The sequence below is a fragment of the Chiloscyllium plagiosum genome, unplaced genomic scaffold (genome assembly GCF_037043375.1).
Source record: "Chiloscyllium plagiosum isolate Xiang-an unplaced genomic scaffold, Cpla_swu_hap1 HiC_scaffold_9, whole genome shotgun sequence".
In the NCBI taxonomy this organism is placed as follows: Eukaryota; Metazoa; Chordata; class Chondrichthyes; order Orectolobiformes; family Hemiscylliidae; genus Chiloscyllium; species Chiloscyllium plagiosum.
In genome coordinates this window covers 43,146,959-43,161,898 of record NW_028270147.1, presented here as the reverse complement: position 1 = coordinate 43,161,898, position 14,940 = coordinate 43,146,959, and positions in this window count along the sequence as shown.

The window sequence follows — 14,940 nt, the reverse complement described above, 5'->3', positions numbered from 1 at the left end:
TATTATAGCCTTCACAAAACATGGCCAAAAGAGGTGAACTTCAAAGGTGACGTGATAGTCATTGTCCGTGGCATCAAGGCAACATTGAATTAAGTGTGGCATCAAAGAGGTCCAACAAAACTGGAGTCAAAGGGAATCATGGAGCAAACTCTGTAAGTTAAAATCTGGCACAAAGGAAGATGGTTGTGGTTGTGGGAGGTCAGTTATCTGAGCTTCAGCAATATTCTGTAGGAGTTCCTCAGTATATTGCCCTTTAGTCAACCTCCTTTAGTTGCTTCATCAAGTTCCTTCCATCATAAGGTCAGAAATGGGAATATTTACTGATGATTACACAAAATCCAATGTCATTGATAAAATCTCAGATGCTGATATCGTTTGTGTGCAGAATCTGGATAACATTCAGGCTTGGACTGAGTAAGTCTTATCAGCCATATAAACACTAACTACAAGAGCTGGTCAGAGATAAGTGATTATGAGGCAAATAATTCACCTCTTGTCTTCCTAACGCCAGTCCACTGTCTACAAGACATAAGTTAGGAATATGGTGGAATACTCAAAGGGCAAGTTCAGAACTAAGGGACATTGTTTCAAAATTAAAGATTGCCCATATAGGACAGAGATGAAAATTCTGGGACTTAGGACAACAGCCTTAAAAATGGGAAGGTCTTGAACATTTGGTAATCCCAAGCTTATGTAATATAGTAGTAAAATAGAAACACAGTAGCGTATGAGCAAACTTGATGCTGGGGACTTGCCTCAGACTTTGAAGCTTTATATCCACAATGTGTGTGACATCACCAACAGGTTTCTTGCTCTAAAGACATCCTGCCCAAAAGGCCTAATACAGGAATGTAAGAGCATTGGAAGCCATAGGTCAATGTAGGTTGGGAGAGGGCAGTTGGGCAACACGTCCAACAATGAAAGGAGCTCCCAAGCAATGGTCAGAGACTATTTACTACTGTAATACAGCATCTCATTCACAGTAGGCATAAGAACATTGTTTCTGATGTACAAGAGATTTCATCTGCTGTTAGAAGCTGTAATCTGCTTTGAATAGTAATGAATTGGAGAACACCTGAAATGTAACATAGATACTTAATCTACAATGATAAAATTTGCAAAAAAAAACTGAAGTGGAACAAAGAAACAGTCTATGCTGTTATGAGGAGGTTAGAACTGCTGTTGGATTCATTGCTACAAAAACTAAATAGCCACAGTTAAAACATCCAGGAAAATGAACTGCCTCAAACAGAGGATAAGATATCAGTAAGTTATGATTATAAGTAGGTCTAATGAGAGCTGGCGTAGACCTGATGAGCCAAATACCCTCTTTCTGCATTATATTATTTCATGATTCTAAATTTCTCCATTGGATTGACGTCTCATAAATTATCATGATAGCTTATTACATAATTGAATGGATATTGAAGTACCATCTGAGATAGATTATAAATATAAGGATTTTAAGCACTTGTCTTAAGGGCCATGTAATGTGGTCTTTGCATTAGATTAATGCAAGGGGAACATAACTACTGTAATAACAACATGGGATTCCTACTTATTCTTCCAACCATGTCAAATCTAGCTGGAAGACTTGGTCTTCCACTTTTGAAATTTCTTTACAAGTATCATAATGTTAGAAAAAATCTTGGCATGATATATCTTGATGTATAATAAAAACACCAGTATTTAGAGAGTAGTGAGCATGTATTTTAATCAATACTCAGCTTTTCTTTATTAGACCAAGTACAAAATCAATTATCAAACACTCTGCCCTGAAAATTGTAGTTGTACCAATTCAGTCTACAATACAGATGCACTATCCATTAGATGTTAATAATTTGGCTTTTTAAGTTGTTATTAACATATGTGTATTGTCATGATGACCGATCAGAACTCTGAAGTATTTATGCACATTTGGATCTTTAATTTCAATGTGTTTTTAAAAAGAGATTTGCTTTGGCCAAAATGATCATGCATCTAAATTCAATGACTGTTTGGCAAAGTCATGTATGGACACGTGTCACATCTGTGGAATCAGGGAATCTTCAAACAGAAAGACGAAAAAGGAAGAAATAGCAAGGGTATGATGCCTGCTTCTGTCACCATCTCTGAGCAGGAAACCATCTCCTCCAGATGTGTTTGTGTGTTACCCTTCTGAGAATATAAAGAAATCAGGTTAAAAATGATTGCAACCCCTGCTCTATCTGTTAGCGATTTAACATGCCAATGTGTGCACTAACGTGTTGCGAAGTTGACTAAGTTTCTGAACAGCCATTATACACACCTTCATTGTCGGTAAAGAAAGGGAAAAATACAGGCTCTCAGTCTGAGTACAAACAGCCAGCCATGATTGAAAGGGATCAGGACAAAAAAAATTTCTATGCACCTTCAAAGCCAATAATCTGGAAATCAACGGTCTACCTACCAATGTCAACACTATGGATACCATGCAATATAACAGCCACAATGTTCTATTCTCAACTCTTCACAAACAGCTCAGAGACTGATCCATATAGCTCTTTTTTTAAGAAAAGTGTATCTTATTGAACCAATTTTTTTCTTCTTAATCTGTGTGTTGAGCTATTTTTCTTCAATTTTGTAAATAATAAACTCATTCTATTGTTAGTTTAAGAAAACCTGGCTAAATTGTTTCCTTTTAAAGCATAAACTTATTTGGTTTGGGAGAAAGGTATCCACCCAGGGAAGGGATCCTTTTAAATAGTGATGGAAAAGGATAGACCAGATCTAAAAGTTGAAGTTCTAAACTGTAGAAAGGCCAATTTTGACGGTATTAGGTAAGAACTGTCAAAAGCTGATTGGAGGCAGATTTTTGCAGGTAAAGGGATGGCTGGAAAATGGGAAGCCTTCAGAAATGAGATAACAAGAATCCAGAGAAAGTATATTCCTGTCAGGGTGAAAGGGAAGGCTGGTAGGTATAGGGAATGCTGGATGACTAAAGAAATTGAGGGTTTGGTTAAGAAAAGAAGGAAGCACATGTAAGGTATAGACAGGATAGATTGAGTGAATCCTTAGAAGAGTATAAAGAAAGTAGGAGTATACTTAAGAGGGAAATCAGGAGGGCAAAAAGGGGACATGAGATAGCTTTGGCAAATAGAATTAAGGAGAATCCAAAGGGTTTTTACAAATATATTAAGGACAAAAGGGTAACTAGGGAGAGAATAGGGCCCCTCAAAGATCAGCAAGGCGGCCTTTGTGTGGAGCCACAGAAAATGGGGGAGATACTAAATGAATATTTTGCATCAGTATTTACTGTGGAAAAGGATATGGAAGATATAGATTGTAGGGAAATAGATGGTGACATCTTGCAAAACGTCCAGATTACAGAGGAGGAAGTGCTAAATGTTTTGAAATGGTTAAAGGTGGGTAAATCCCCAGCACCTGATCAGGTGTACCCGAGAACTCTGTGGGAAGCTAGAGAAGCGATTGCTGGGCCTCTTGCTGAGATATTTGTATCATCGATAGTCACAGGTGAGGTGCCAGAAGACTGGAGGTTGGCAAACGTGGTGCCACTGTTTAAGAAGGGCGGTAAAGACAAGCCAGGGAACTATAGATCGGTGAGCCTGACCTCAGTAGTGGGCAAGTTTTTGGAGGGAATCATGAGGGTCAGGATGTACATGTATTTGGAAAGGCAAGGACTGATTCGGGATAGTCAACATAGCTTTGTGCGTGGGAAATCATGTCTCACAAACTTCATTGAGTTTTTTGAAGAAGTAACAAAGAAGGTTGATGAGGGCAGAGCAGTAGATGTGATCTATATGGACTTCAGTAAGGTGTTCGACAGGGTTCCCCATGGGAGAGTGATTAGCAAGGTTAGATCTCATGGAATACAGGGAGAACTAGCCATTTGGATACAAAACTGGCTCAAAGGTAGAACACAGAGGGCGGTGGTGGAGGGTTGTTTTTCAGACTGGAGGCCTGTGACCAGTGGAGTGCCACAAGGATCGGTGCTGGGTCCTCTACTTTTTGTCATTTACATAAATGATTTGGATGTGAGCATAAGAGGTACAGTTAGTAAGTTTGCAAATGACACCAAAATTGGAGGTGTAGTGGACAGCAAAGAGGTTTACCTTAGATTATAACAGGATCTGGACCAGATGGGCCAATGGGCTGAGAAGTGGCAGATGGAGTTTAATTTAGATAAATGCGAGGTGCTGCATTTTGGGACAGCAAATCTTAGCTGGACTTATACATTTAATGGTAAGGTCCTAGGGAATGTTGCTGAACAAAGAGACCTTGGAGTGCAGGTTCATAGCTCCTTGAAATTGGAGTCGCAGGTAGATAGGATAGTGAAGAAGGCATTTGGTATGCTTTCCTTTATTGGTCAGAGTATTGAGTACAGGAGTTGTGAGGTCATGTTGCGGCTGTACAGGACATTGGTTTGGCCACTGTTGGAATATTGCGTGCAATTCTGGTCTCCTTCCTATCGGAAAGATATTGTGAAACTTCAAAGGGTTCAGAAAAGATTTATAAGGGTGTTGCCCGTGTTGGAGGATCTGAGCTACAGTGAGAGGCTGAACAGGCTGGGACTGTTTTCCCTGGAGTGTCAGAGACTGAGGGGTGACCTTACAGAGGTTTATAAAATTATGAGGGGCTTGGATAGGGTTTATAGACAAAGTCTTTTCCCTGGGATGGGGGAGTCCAGAACTAGAGGGCATAGGTTTAGGGTGAGAGGGGAAAGATATAAAAGAGATCTAAGGGGCAACATTTTCACGCAGAGGGTGGTACGTGTATGGAATGAGCTGCCAGAGGATGTGGTGGAGGCTGGTACAATTGCAACATTTAAGGGCATTTGGATGGGTATATGAATAGGAAGGGTTTGGAGGGATATGGGCCGAGTGCTGGCAGGTGGGACTAGATTGGGTTGGGATATCTGATCGGCATGGACAGGTTGGACCGAAAGGGTCTGTTTCCATGCTGTACATCTCTATGACTCTATGATTCTAAATTAACTCTGTTGCGGCCAACCACAGAATAAAGAAGGGGAGCCAGGTAATTGTTCCTCATCTGGGAGTTAATGATCTGGTATATCCCATCTGGAAATGTAACAAATTGGAGAAACCCACTTCGGGATTGGTTGTGGTAGCAAGTACAGATATCTAAGATTAATCAACACTGAATTAAAGCAATTACCTAAGATTGTAAGCATTTTGTGAAATCTTATTCATACTATTTTATCAATGTTTATCATTTAACATTGCAGTATATGTGAATATATTGTTATTAATTCTGAGTTATTTAAATTTTACTTTAAATATCCTCTTGGATCCAGTGACACAAATCAATCCTAAAAGTAGTCTAAATATTTTTGGGGAGAATTTAATTGATTTTTACTGTTTACCTCAGCACAATTCACCTATAAATCAGCTTAAGCCATGCACAGAATGTGAAGTTTATAGCACATTATATTTGGCATGAGTTAAGTTCCATAATCTTGTGCATTGATTTAAAACATCGAACTCAAAACTGCTAGGTTGACTTAATCAACACTGGAAGATTTCACAAATTAAACTTGCTTGAAACCTTCAAGGTGAATTTAAAAAAATTAAACTGGTTCTTTTGGATGCAAGAACAACATTTTAAAAGTTTTTTTCTCTTATTCTTCTAATTTAACAAGTAACTGGCGACTACACCTCAATGTAATTATAAAATTATAAAACAATGGTTCAGTGTATTGTAAAAAAAGTTGTTGTATAATTCAGCTCCTGATTTTCTATGCCAGTTTGCTTCCACAATGACATCAGTGGCACACACAGGCCCAGAACAACCCCGCCACTTGCTGTAAATTTGATCACGTCCATAAATGTTACCTGGAGATTTATACGTTACGTCCCTGCAGACATTGCTCATTTCTGATCTCCAGATAAGGTGGAAGAGTGCTCTGATGTAGAACAGGAAAGTGGTATGGATTAAACCTACACCACATACAGAAACAGCTGTTACATCTTACACCTGACATCTTCTGGCTTGCCTTTTCCTGACTCGGGCGTTGATTCCGGCCATTATGACTATCAAGTCATTAGGGAACTGGTGTTAGGAGTGAACCAGTGTAAATGTTCACCAATTACTGTTAAGCTCAATGGGACATTGGAGTGTCAGATTAATGCCAGTAGTGAGATTCAGCCAAAAATAAAAAGTAGAGAAGACTCAAATTGAGCAAATGTATGTCGTACTTAATCTTAGCCTCAAGGCTAAAAAACTTTGTTGCTCCAGCATTTAGTGTTCTTTTTTGTTCCCTCTCCCTTCTGCAGCTAGTTCTAGCATCTACTCTAACCAGAATGCAGCTCTACTTGAAAAAGGTTAATTGTAAGTAATTTTAATGGTGCATAAACTTGGGCCACCTACTGAAGCATGCAGCTAATCAGTGGCATGTTTTAACAATTGTGCATATCAGCAGGCAGCCTGAGATTCATATGTTGCCAGAATCTGAAGCAAATAGAGTGGGTTAAATGCACATTGCAGTTTTCAGGCCCTGTCCAATATCAATTTTAATAACCCTCTTTTAGTTAGTGATAATAGCTTTCTCCAGCAATTTATTGTTTAAAAAACTGACTATCCGTTTGCATTTTTGTATTATTTTTAATCTCCTTCAGTTCTAAGCTCAGAGGGGCTTATTCAAGACACCTCCTGATGAACACCCAGAACCAGAGCTCTCCCAGAATAGTTAGTGTGGGATATATTATTGATTATCAAGATTGGCTGGCAAATGGCTTAGTGTTTTAGTCTTCAGGGAAACAGCTTCAATGACTTCCTATTAGCATTTTGATCACCTTTCATGTAATTGTTTTGTTAAAGCTTGAGTGAAAAAATAATCAAAGAAATCCAGACCCCTGCCAGTAATCCTGAATATCACAACTTCTGTGCACATGCAAAAAAGAAAACCATACAAGTATTGTTCCCGGTAACACTGCGGGTTTAACACAATCGCGAGCAATTTTCCATATTTCATTTACTAGATGGGGAAATGGATTAGAGAAACTGGCTCAGAAATGGCAGCTGATTACAAGTGTAAAAACATTTACACAGCAAAATATTGCAAGTAGTGGAAATCTAAAAATGAAAACAGAAAATGCCGGAAATACTCAAAAGATCAGGCAGCATCAATGGAGAGAAACATTGTTAATGTTTCAGGTTGAGATGACCTCTTCTCAATCTGAAATGTTAACTCTCTTTTCTCTCTACAATATGTTGCTTGATCTGCTGAGAATTTACTGCATTTTCTGTTTTAATTTCTACTATTTTAGTGGAAGTATTAAACTGTTTCAAATAATTGTGTGAAATATTTACTGACTAGCATAATTTCAAGGCCACTATTCTTTCAAAGTCCAGAACAACCCTCAGAACTGAGATGAGGAAGAATTTCTTCAGCCAGAAGGTGGTGAACTTATTGCTGCAGAGGGCTGTGGAGGCTCAATTAAACAGATAGGCTCATGATTACTAGGAGAATCAGAGAAGGCAGGAGAAAAGGGTAAGGAACATATTCACCATGATTGAATGGCAGAGCAAACTTGATTGCCCAAATAGCCTAATTCTGCTCTATTTCTTATGGTCTCATCAAAATGGAGATGACAGTTCACATAATCAAACAATCTGTAAAAGGCAAAATGTCAACGAACTTTGAAAAAGAAATAGGCCTTAGCTGTTCCACAGTTGGAACTATTCTAAAAGATAATGCACATATTCTGGAATAGTAAAGGGCTTTGTATTGGTGAAGACTACAGTAACTACTAAGCAAAGGAGTGGATTTGTGTTTATAAATGGAAAACCTATTAATTGTTTGTCTTGAGGATTAGCATTAATGTTTATTCAAGAAAAACAAAAAGCCTGTGCATAAACTTAAAGTCTAAGTGTGGTAGTGAAAGTGATAGTAAAGGTTTTGTTGCTAACTGAGGTAGGTTTAATAGATTAAAATACAAAGAAAAGCTGCCTATGCTAATCTTGATGCAGCAAGTGAATGTCTTGATGCTTTGGCTGAAATAATTCAGTAGGGGCTGAGTATATCCTGAATAAATGTTCAACTTTGATGAGATGGGGCTATTTGGTAAGAAGATACCCTGACAAATGTACATTGCGAAGGAGGAGAAATCTATTCCAGGGTATAAATCTGCTAAAGCTAGGTAGACTCTATTGCGTTCTGGTAATGCTGCTGGTGATTGCCAATTTAAGCCTATGCTTGTGCATCAAGCTGATAATCCGAGGGCATTGCTTTCAGTCATACAAATGATTTGGATGAGAATGTAGGAGGCACAGCTAGTAGCTTGCCAATGACACCAAAGTTAATGGAATAGTGGACAGTGAAGAAAGTTATTTAAGAGTACAATGAGCTCTTGATCAACTGGGCCAATGAGCTGAGGAGTGGCAAATGGAGTATAATTTAAACAAAATGTGAAATGTTGCATTTCGGTAAGGCAAACCAGGGCAGAACTTACAAAGTTAATGGTAGGGCCCTGAGAGTATTGTCAAACAAAGAGACCTAGGGATGCTGATATATAGTTCCTTGGAAGAGCATCACAGGTAGACAGAGTAGTGAAGAAAGCATTGGCCGGCTTGCCTTCATTGGTCAATGCATTGAGCATAGGAGTTGGAACGCCATGTGCACTATTTTTGGAGTACAGTTGTAATGCAGATCAAACAAGTGTTTAAGAGATTTGCAATATGAAGAAGTATGAATTCTTGAAAGTATTGAGAACTGTGAGAATAGTAAATGACTTGTAGTTGACTTAGAACGATTGGAGAAATAGGTAGCAAGAGTCAGATAAAATTTAATACAGAGAGTTTGAAGTGATATCTTCTGTGGGCTGACAGAGGTAAGGTTGACCTGTAAAGTAAAGGATACTGTTCCACAAAGGGTATAGTTGCAGAGGGATCTTGAGGTGTATGTGCTCAAATCATTGAAGATGATAAAGAAGGTTGAGAACACAAAAGTAAGACATTCAGAATCCTGGGCTTTATAAATAGAGGCATAGAGCAACATGGTTAGGAAGTTATGATAAAACTTTTACAGGGCTCTCCACTTATTTCTACCCCAATAAGTTAACATTGCGCCTTTGTTGACCAGATCCACTTTTCTTGTGCATTTGCAATTCAGATCTTGCTATCCCAATGTCAACGTAGAGTGGTAACCTGATGAGTTGACAGGCTGTCTTTGTTTCAATCTGAGTATCTTAAATTTGAAACAATGACATTGGAGTTTAGTGTTTCAAATAAAATAATGTGATTTAGAAAAAGGCACATTCTATTAAGACAGATGTACACACTGTTGCTAGAGGAAGCACACTTTTTGGTTATTTGCTGTCAAAATCATGGCTAATTGTGGCGAACATTTAACTTTAAAGCACTTAAATCCAAGCATAGGGCATCGAAGGCACTCGAAGATGGAAGAACAGGCCAATAAATTCAAGCTGAATTGATTGTCAGATATAATACATTGAGTGGTACAATAACGAATGCTGAGAAAATTAAAGAAGAAAGTGAGAGTGGAATATTAACACCAAAAAGATGCAACGCATAAAAAAAAAACTGGACCTGGTATAATGAAACAGTTGAAGCCAAACCAAGAATAGCATTGACTAAAGAAGATGTTATGGAGAAAGTTGGAAGTTTTGCAAAGAAAATGGATACAGACAACTTTACTCCTGGCAAGGGCTGGATTTTGCAGTTTAAATTGAGATATAACTTGGTCTACAAGTGGATTTGTGAGGTAGGTTCATCTGCGGAATCTAGATGACTGGCATAAGCATGTTAAAAAACTTATTCAAAAAGATAATGTCAGAGATATCTTTAATAGGGCTGAAACTGCCCTCTTCTACATGTGCATACCAGGTAATCCTACTGTGCTCTTGGACAAGCTGCAATTGGGAGTAAACAACTCAAAGATCAAATATCACTTCTTGTTGCTGCAAGCATATCCAGAACTAAAACAAATGCCTTTTTACCGATTAGCAAGTTCAAAAAGCCCAAGGTACATGAACTGCATCAACCATTTGTCAGTCAGTTATGAAGAAAACCAAAAGGCCTATGACATTAATAATTTTTACTTCGTGGATTCAGTAACTTTACTGCCACGAGCAATTCCAGAAACACAATGTCCCATTAATCGTGGATCATTGCTCTGCTCATCCTAATAGTCAAGAATTAAAAGTCGTATTGTGGGTTTTTCTCCCACCCAATTGAACTTCAATTACTCAGCCAATGGACTAAGATATAATTAGAAATTTAAAATGTTTTTAACCACAAGATACTTGCCTATAAGAAAATCGCCTGTCTGGGATCTGGTGGAAACTTCAACATAGACTTGATTCAAGCATGAACATCCTGAAGAAAGCCTGGGCTGTTGGAACGCAGGAAATTATTTGGTATTGTTTCATGTGTACAACTTAGTTTGAAGCTAATAATCAAAGCTTCAATGGATTTTCACCAGGTAATGTCATGGAAGACAATGCTGATTCTGAACTCTTCTCAAACTTTGGATTAGAAAAGGGAGGACATTTGATGGTGTTATGGTCCAGACTAGACCCCTCTAAATATTTTCAGAAGGTAGCTGACACCCAAATTTTTTTTCTTATTTTAAAGGTCGATGTGAAATGAATGTTCCAGATGTGATGCAACTGGTCAAATCAACTGACATTAAGCAAAACACAATTTATTAAAACACTATAGTTAAAACACAAACAAAAGAAAGAGTAATTTAGAATAACTTAGCTATTGGAAAACTTAACTGAATAATACATATAGTAACTAGTACTAATTAACTGTTCCAATATCGTAACATCCCACAAACACACCCTTTGGCAAAAAGGCAAATTCAGACACAGATTCTTACATGTCTTTCAACATCAAGAGAGATCTCAGAGAAAGTCACAGTTAGGAATCATTTACTGAAGCTCCAACTCTTCTGGGACTTCAAACAACTTCTACCACTACAGTTCAAAAACAACCGAGAAAACCGAACGGCCTCTTAAACTATTGAATTAGGATAGCTCCTAAAGCCACTTTGGCACCTCTGCCTGCACAACTTAATTTCAAAAAAAGCTCAGGACAAAATAACCTTTTTAAAGTGATAACATGGTTACAATGGCTACAGCTTTTGCTGATGATGATATTCAACCTCGTGTCACACCAATGGATGACGATGCTATTGTGGAAGTCATTAGAAAGACAGAAGATTCTAAGGAGGCATCAAACAGAAGCTGAAAAGCCACATGCTACCAGTCCTGAAGTATCCAAGAAGTTAGACTCAATGGGCAGCTATTTCAACAGGCCACCTATATAAACAAAAAATACAGTGAAGTTACTGGACTGGCTTTTCAGTCTTGGACACAAGGAACATTTGTCAAGCATGAAGCAACTACCATTGAAAACTATTTTCAAAACTATCTGATGATGACTTTGCTAACCGGTGTTTTAGATTATATATTCTATTGCTTGTATTTTGATCATGCGTAGATCTACAAAGAAAAATAAGTTTTAGGATTTTGCAATTGTCATTTGTGTTTCTTTCAAAATTGGTAATCAGTGATACAGAGTCGATAAAGTTTGGTGCTGGAAAAAGCACAGCAGGTCAGGTAGCAGTTGAGGAGCAGCAGAGTCGCTATTTTGGCAAGACCCCCCTTGTTCCTCAGATGCTGCCTGACCTGCTGTGTTTTTCCTGCGCCACACTTTATCTACTCTGACTCTCCAGCATCTGCAGTCCTCACTATCTTCTAATCAGTGATATGCACAGTCGCAAGAGGTCGATAAAATAATCTATTGTCAAGCGGCACACAACATCAATAATGCATGCACTAATATATATATCATATATATCATGTGGTTCACCACCATCTTGGATCAGTAATATCAACAACCTGTTATGCTGACAAAGTTTATATGGACCCAGAGGTGGTTATATAAACAAGTAACAAGTAACACTCCAAACAACATTGATTCAATCTTAAGTGGAGTATTGTGTCCAAACCTAGATACAACCTTAGGAAGTTGTGTAGGCAATAGAGAGGGTACAGAAAAATATTATGATAAAGGTATTAGAGATAAAGGACTTCAGTAATGTGGATAGATTGGAGAAGATGGGACTGTTCATTTCAGTAAAAGTTAAGAAACAATTTGAAAAAAATGTTTAAAATCATGAGAGTTCTGAACAGTGTTGATTGGGAAAACCATTCCTATTGACAAAGGTTGGAAATCTAGAGAACTCCCATTTTATGGTGAATGGCAAAGAACTAAATGTTTTACATGGAAAATACATTTTTCTGTTGCAAGCAGTTAGGATTTGGAATAAAGTGCCAGCGTGTTATGGAAGCAGATTACAGGCATGGCTTTCAAATGAAAATGGAGAACTATCTGAAGAGAGAACATAAGAGCAAGGTAATGAAACTAGTTAAGTGCTCCTGCAGACAATCAGCAGGGATGCAATGGTCAAATGGCTTTCTTCTGTGATGTAGCCATTCTACGCTTTTATAAAAAAATACACAAATTGAGATTTTTGTGAGAATTCTAAAAACACAATGTAACAGATACTTAAATATTCTGAAAAGACTCAAGGTACTTTTATGTAAAGAATACAATAGCCACAAATATCACAATGAAATAGTTTCTTCCTAACTTATGTCTTGAAGCTGCGGAAATGTATTTGTTAAAGAGCTGCTTTTCTGACTAAAAAAATGTCATAAATTCAAAACCATAAGAATGGAGGAACAAAAACAGCCTGTTTATAATTTGCAGAATCTGCTTAAATACTATTTGTATTTGGCCTTAGCATCAAGTCTAATTTCATCTGGGACCAATTTTCTCCACTTCCGATTGAATCAAAAATCTGTCCATCACTTATTAAATGTTCAAACACATTCTTTTTCATTACAAGAAGCAACTGCTTGTTCATAAAATACCTATGAATTAGGAGAACTATTGGGTTCATCTTATTTAATTCACACAAAAGAAATCTAAAGCTCCCTCTCTCCATTACCATGTTCAATTGTTCCTTAATTAATTTCCATTTTCCTGCCACTAAAGTCTGTTTTGTTATGTCTCACAGCAGATATGCAATATCTCTTTAAGGGACATAATGACATCACTGCATCATGGCGTGTGACCTAATGGTATAAGGTCTCAGTGGCCATGTCACTGAGTACACTAGCAGCAGGACTTGTTGAGGGAAGAATGTTACAGTACATTGGATTGTGAATCTTGAGCTCAGAATCACAAGTGTTTGTCATTATAGTATGTGTAAGTAGATACAAATTGTGGAAGAAAATAGAATCTGTGTCTCATTCATATGTTACAGGAACTAACATAAGCATTATTTCACAGTAGTTACAGATTGTCAGGAATTGCATCATATCAGATCATGAATCATGAAACCACCCTAGAACTTGACTGTTTTCCTGTGTCTCAATGAGCAGATATATGCAGAGATATAGTGTGATTTAAGCATATCCACTTTCCCTACATTTAACTGATCAATATTTTAGTGACTTGATCAATTGCTGTTTTGCTGTCGTTAGACATGTTGACTAATGAATCTAAAAAGACCCATATGCCAAACATTTATCTCTCAAGATCCAAAGGCCAGTGTTCAAAACATCCAATTTGGGCATACTGATCTGAAGGCCTCCATATTAGTGGGGTACAGATACAAAGATTTTTTATGCTGTTACTGACTCTGGATAACTTTATATTGTGTTGAATCTGTCACAGCTATTATAGCTGTGAGCCCTGCTGCAACAACTTCTCCAGCTGTCACAGAGCATCACACCAATGGTCCTTGTTGTGTTCAACTGAGTGCTTTGCACTTCTAGCTGTGGAGCTAGAAATTGACTCCAGTGATTTGTGATGAGCATGGATAGTGTGGGGAAGCAGCAATGTGGCACCTCAGTGGAGTGAGATGAAGGCTGAGTGAATTACTTATCAATGGCTATTGGAAATTGATTCAAAATGGAAACCCAGCTGATATGTCCTTTCAGTGTCCAAGTTTGGATTGGTATGGTGGCTCAGTGCTGACTCACAGCTCCAGGGATTCAATTCCACCCTTGGGCGACTGTCTGGATTTTGCACATTCTCTGTCTGCGTGGGTTTTCTCCAGGTGCTCTAGTTTCCTCACACAGTCCAAAGATGTATAAGTTAAGTGGATTGACCATACTAAATTGCCCACTAGTTGGATTAGCCATGGGAAAAGCAGGATTACAGAGCTAGGCTATGGTAGGATAGTGGTTTTGCATTGGATGCTCTTCAGAGGGTCAGTGTGATTCAATGGGCTGAATGGCCTGCTTCCACTTCGTAGGGAGTCTATCATTCTTGATTCTAAAATCAGATTAAAATAGCTGAAGTAAGAGAGGGAATTGCCTGATTCTGGATGTTAGAATTGAAACACCTAACTGTATTTGTCTTGTCGAGAAAAGATACTCACCACATGGTTTATAAGGAGCATAGTTAGTGTGGGACTGCAGCAGAGTGAGGCAAAGGCCAAGAGAATTCTGACTTTTTAAAAAAATTCATTCATGGGAAGTAGATATCAGTGGCTTGGCCAGCATTTTGCCCATCCCTAGTTACCCACAGGTAAGAGGCAATCACATTGCTGTGGGTCTGGAGTCACGTGTAGGCCAGAACAGGTAAGGATGGCAGATTTCCTTGCCTAAAGTAGTGAGGTTTTTTTTCCTGACAATTGACAACAGTGTTGTGGTCATCCACTATTACTTGATATTTGGTGCAAAGTTGGGCAGAGGTGCTTAAACTAGGGTTTACTGCAAGAAGTAAACTTTGCAGAGCAAAAGATGAGTGGGAGAAGATGAAAGGTGTAGATTGAGAGGCCAATCTGCAGTGAGACCAGCAGCAAAGTGAGGTCATGGAACACAGCATGATGTGCACGCATGGAAAAAAAACTGACTAGTGAGTAGGTCTGGTGAAACTTTCTCATTGTGAAAGTCA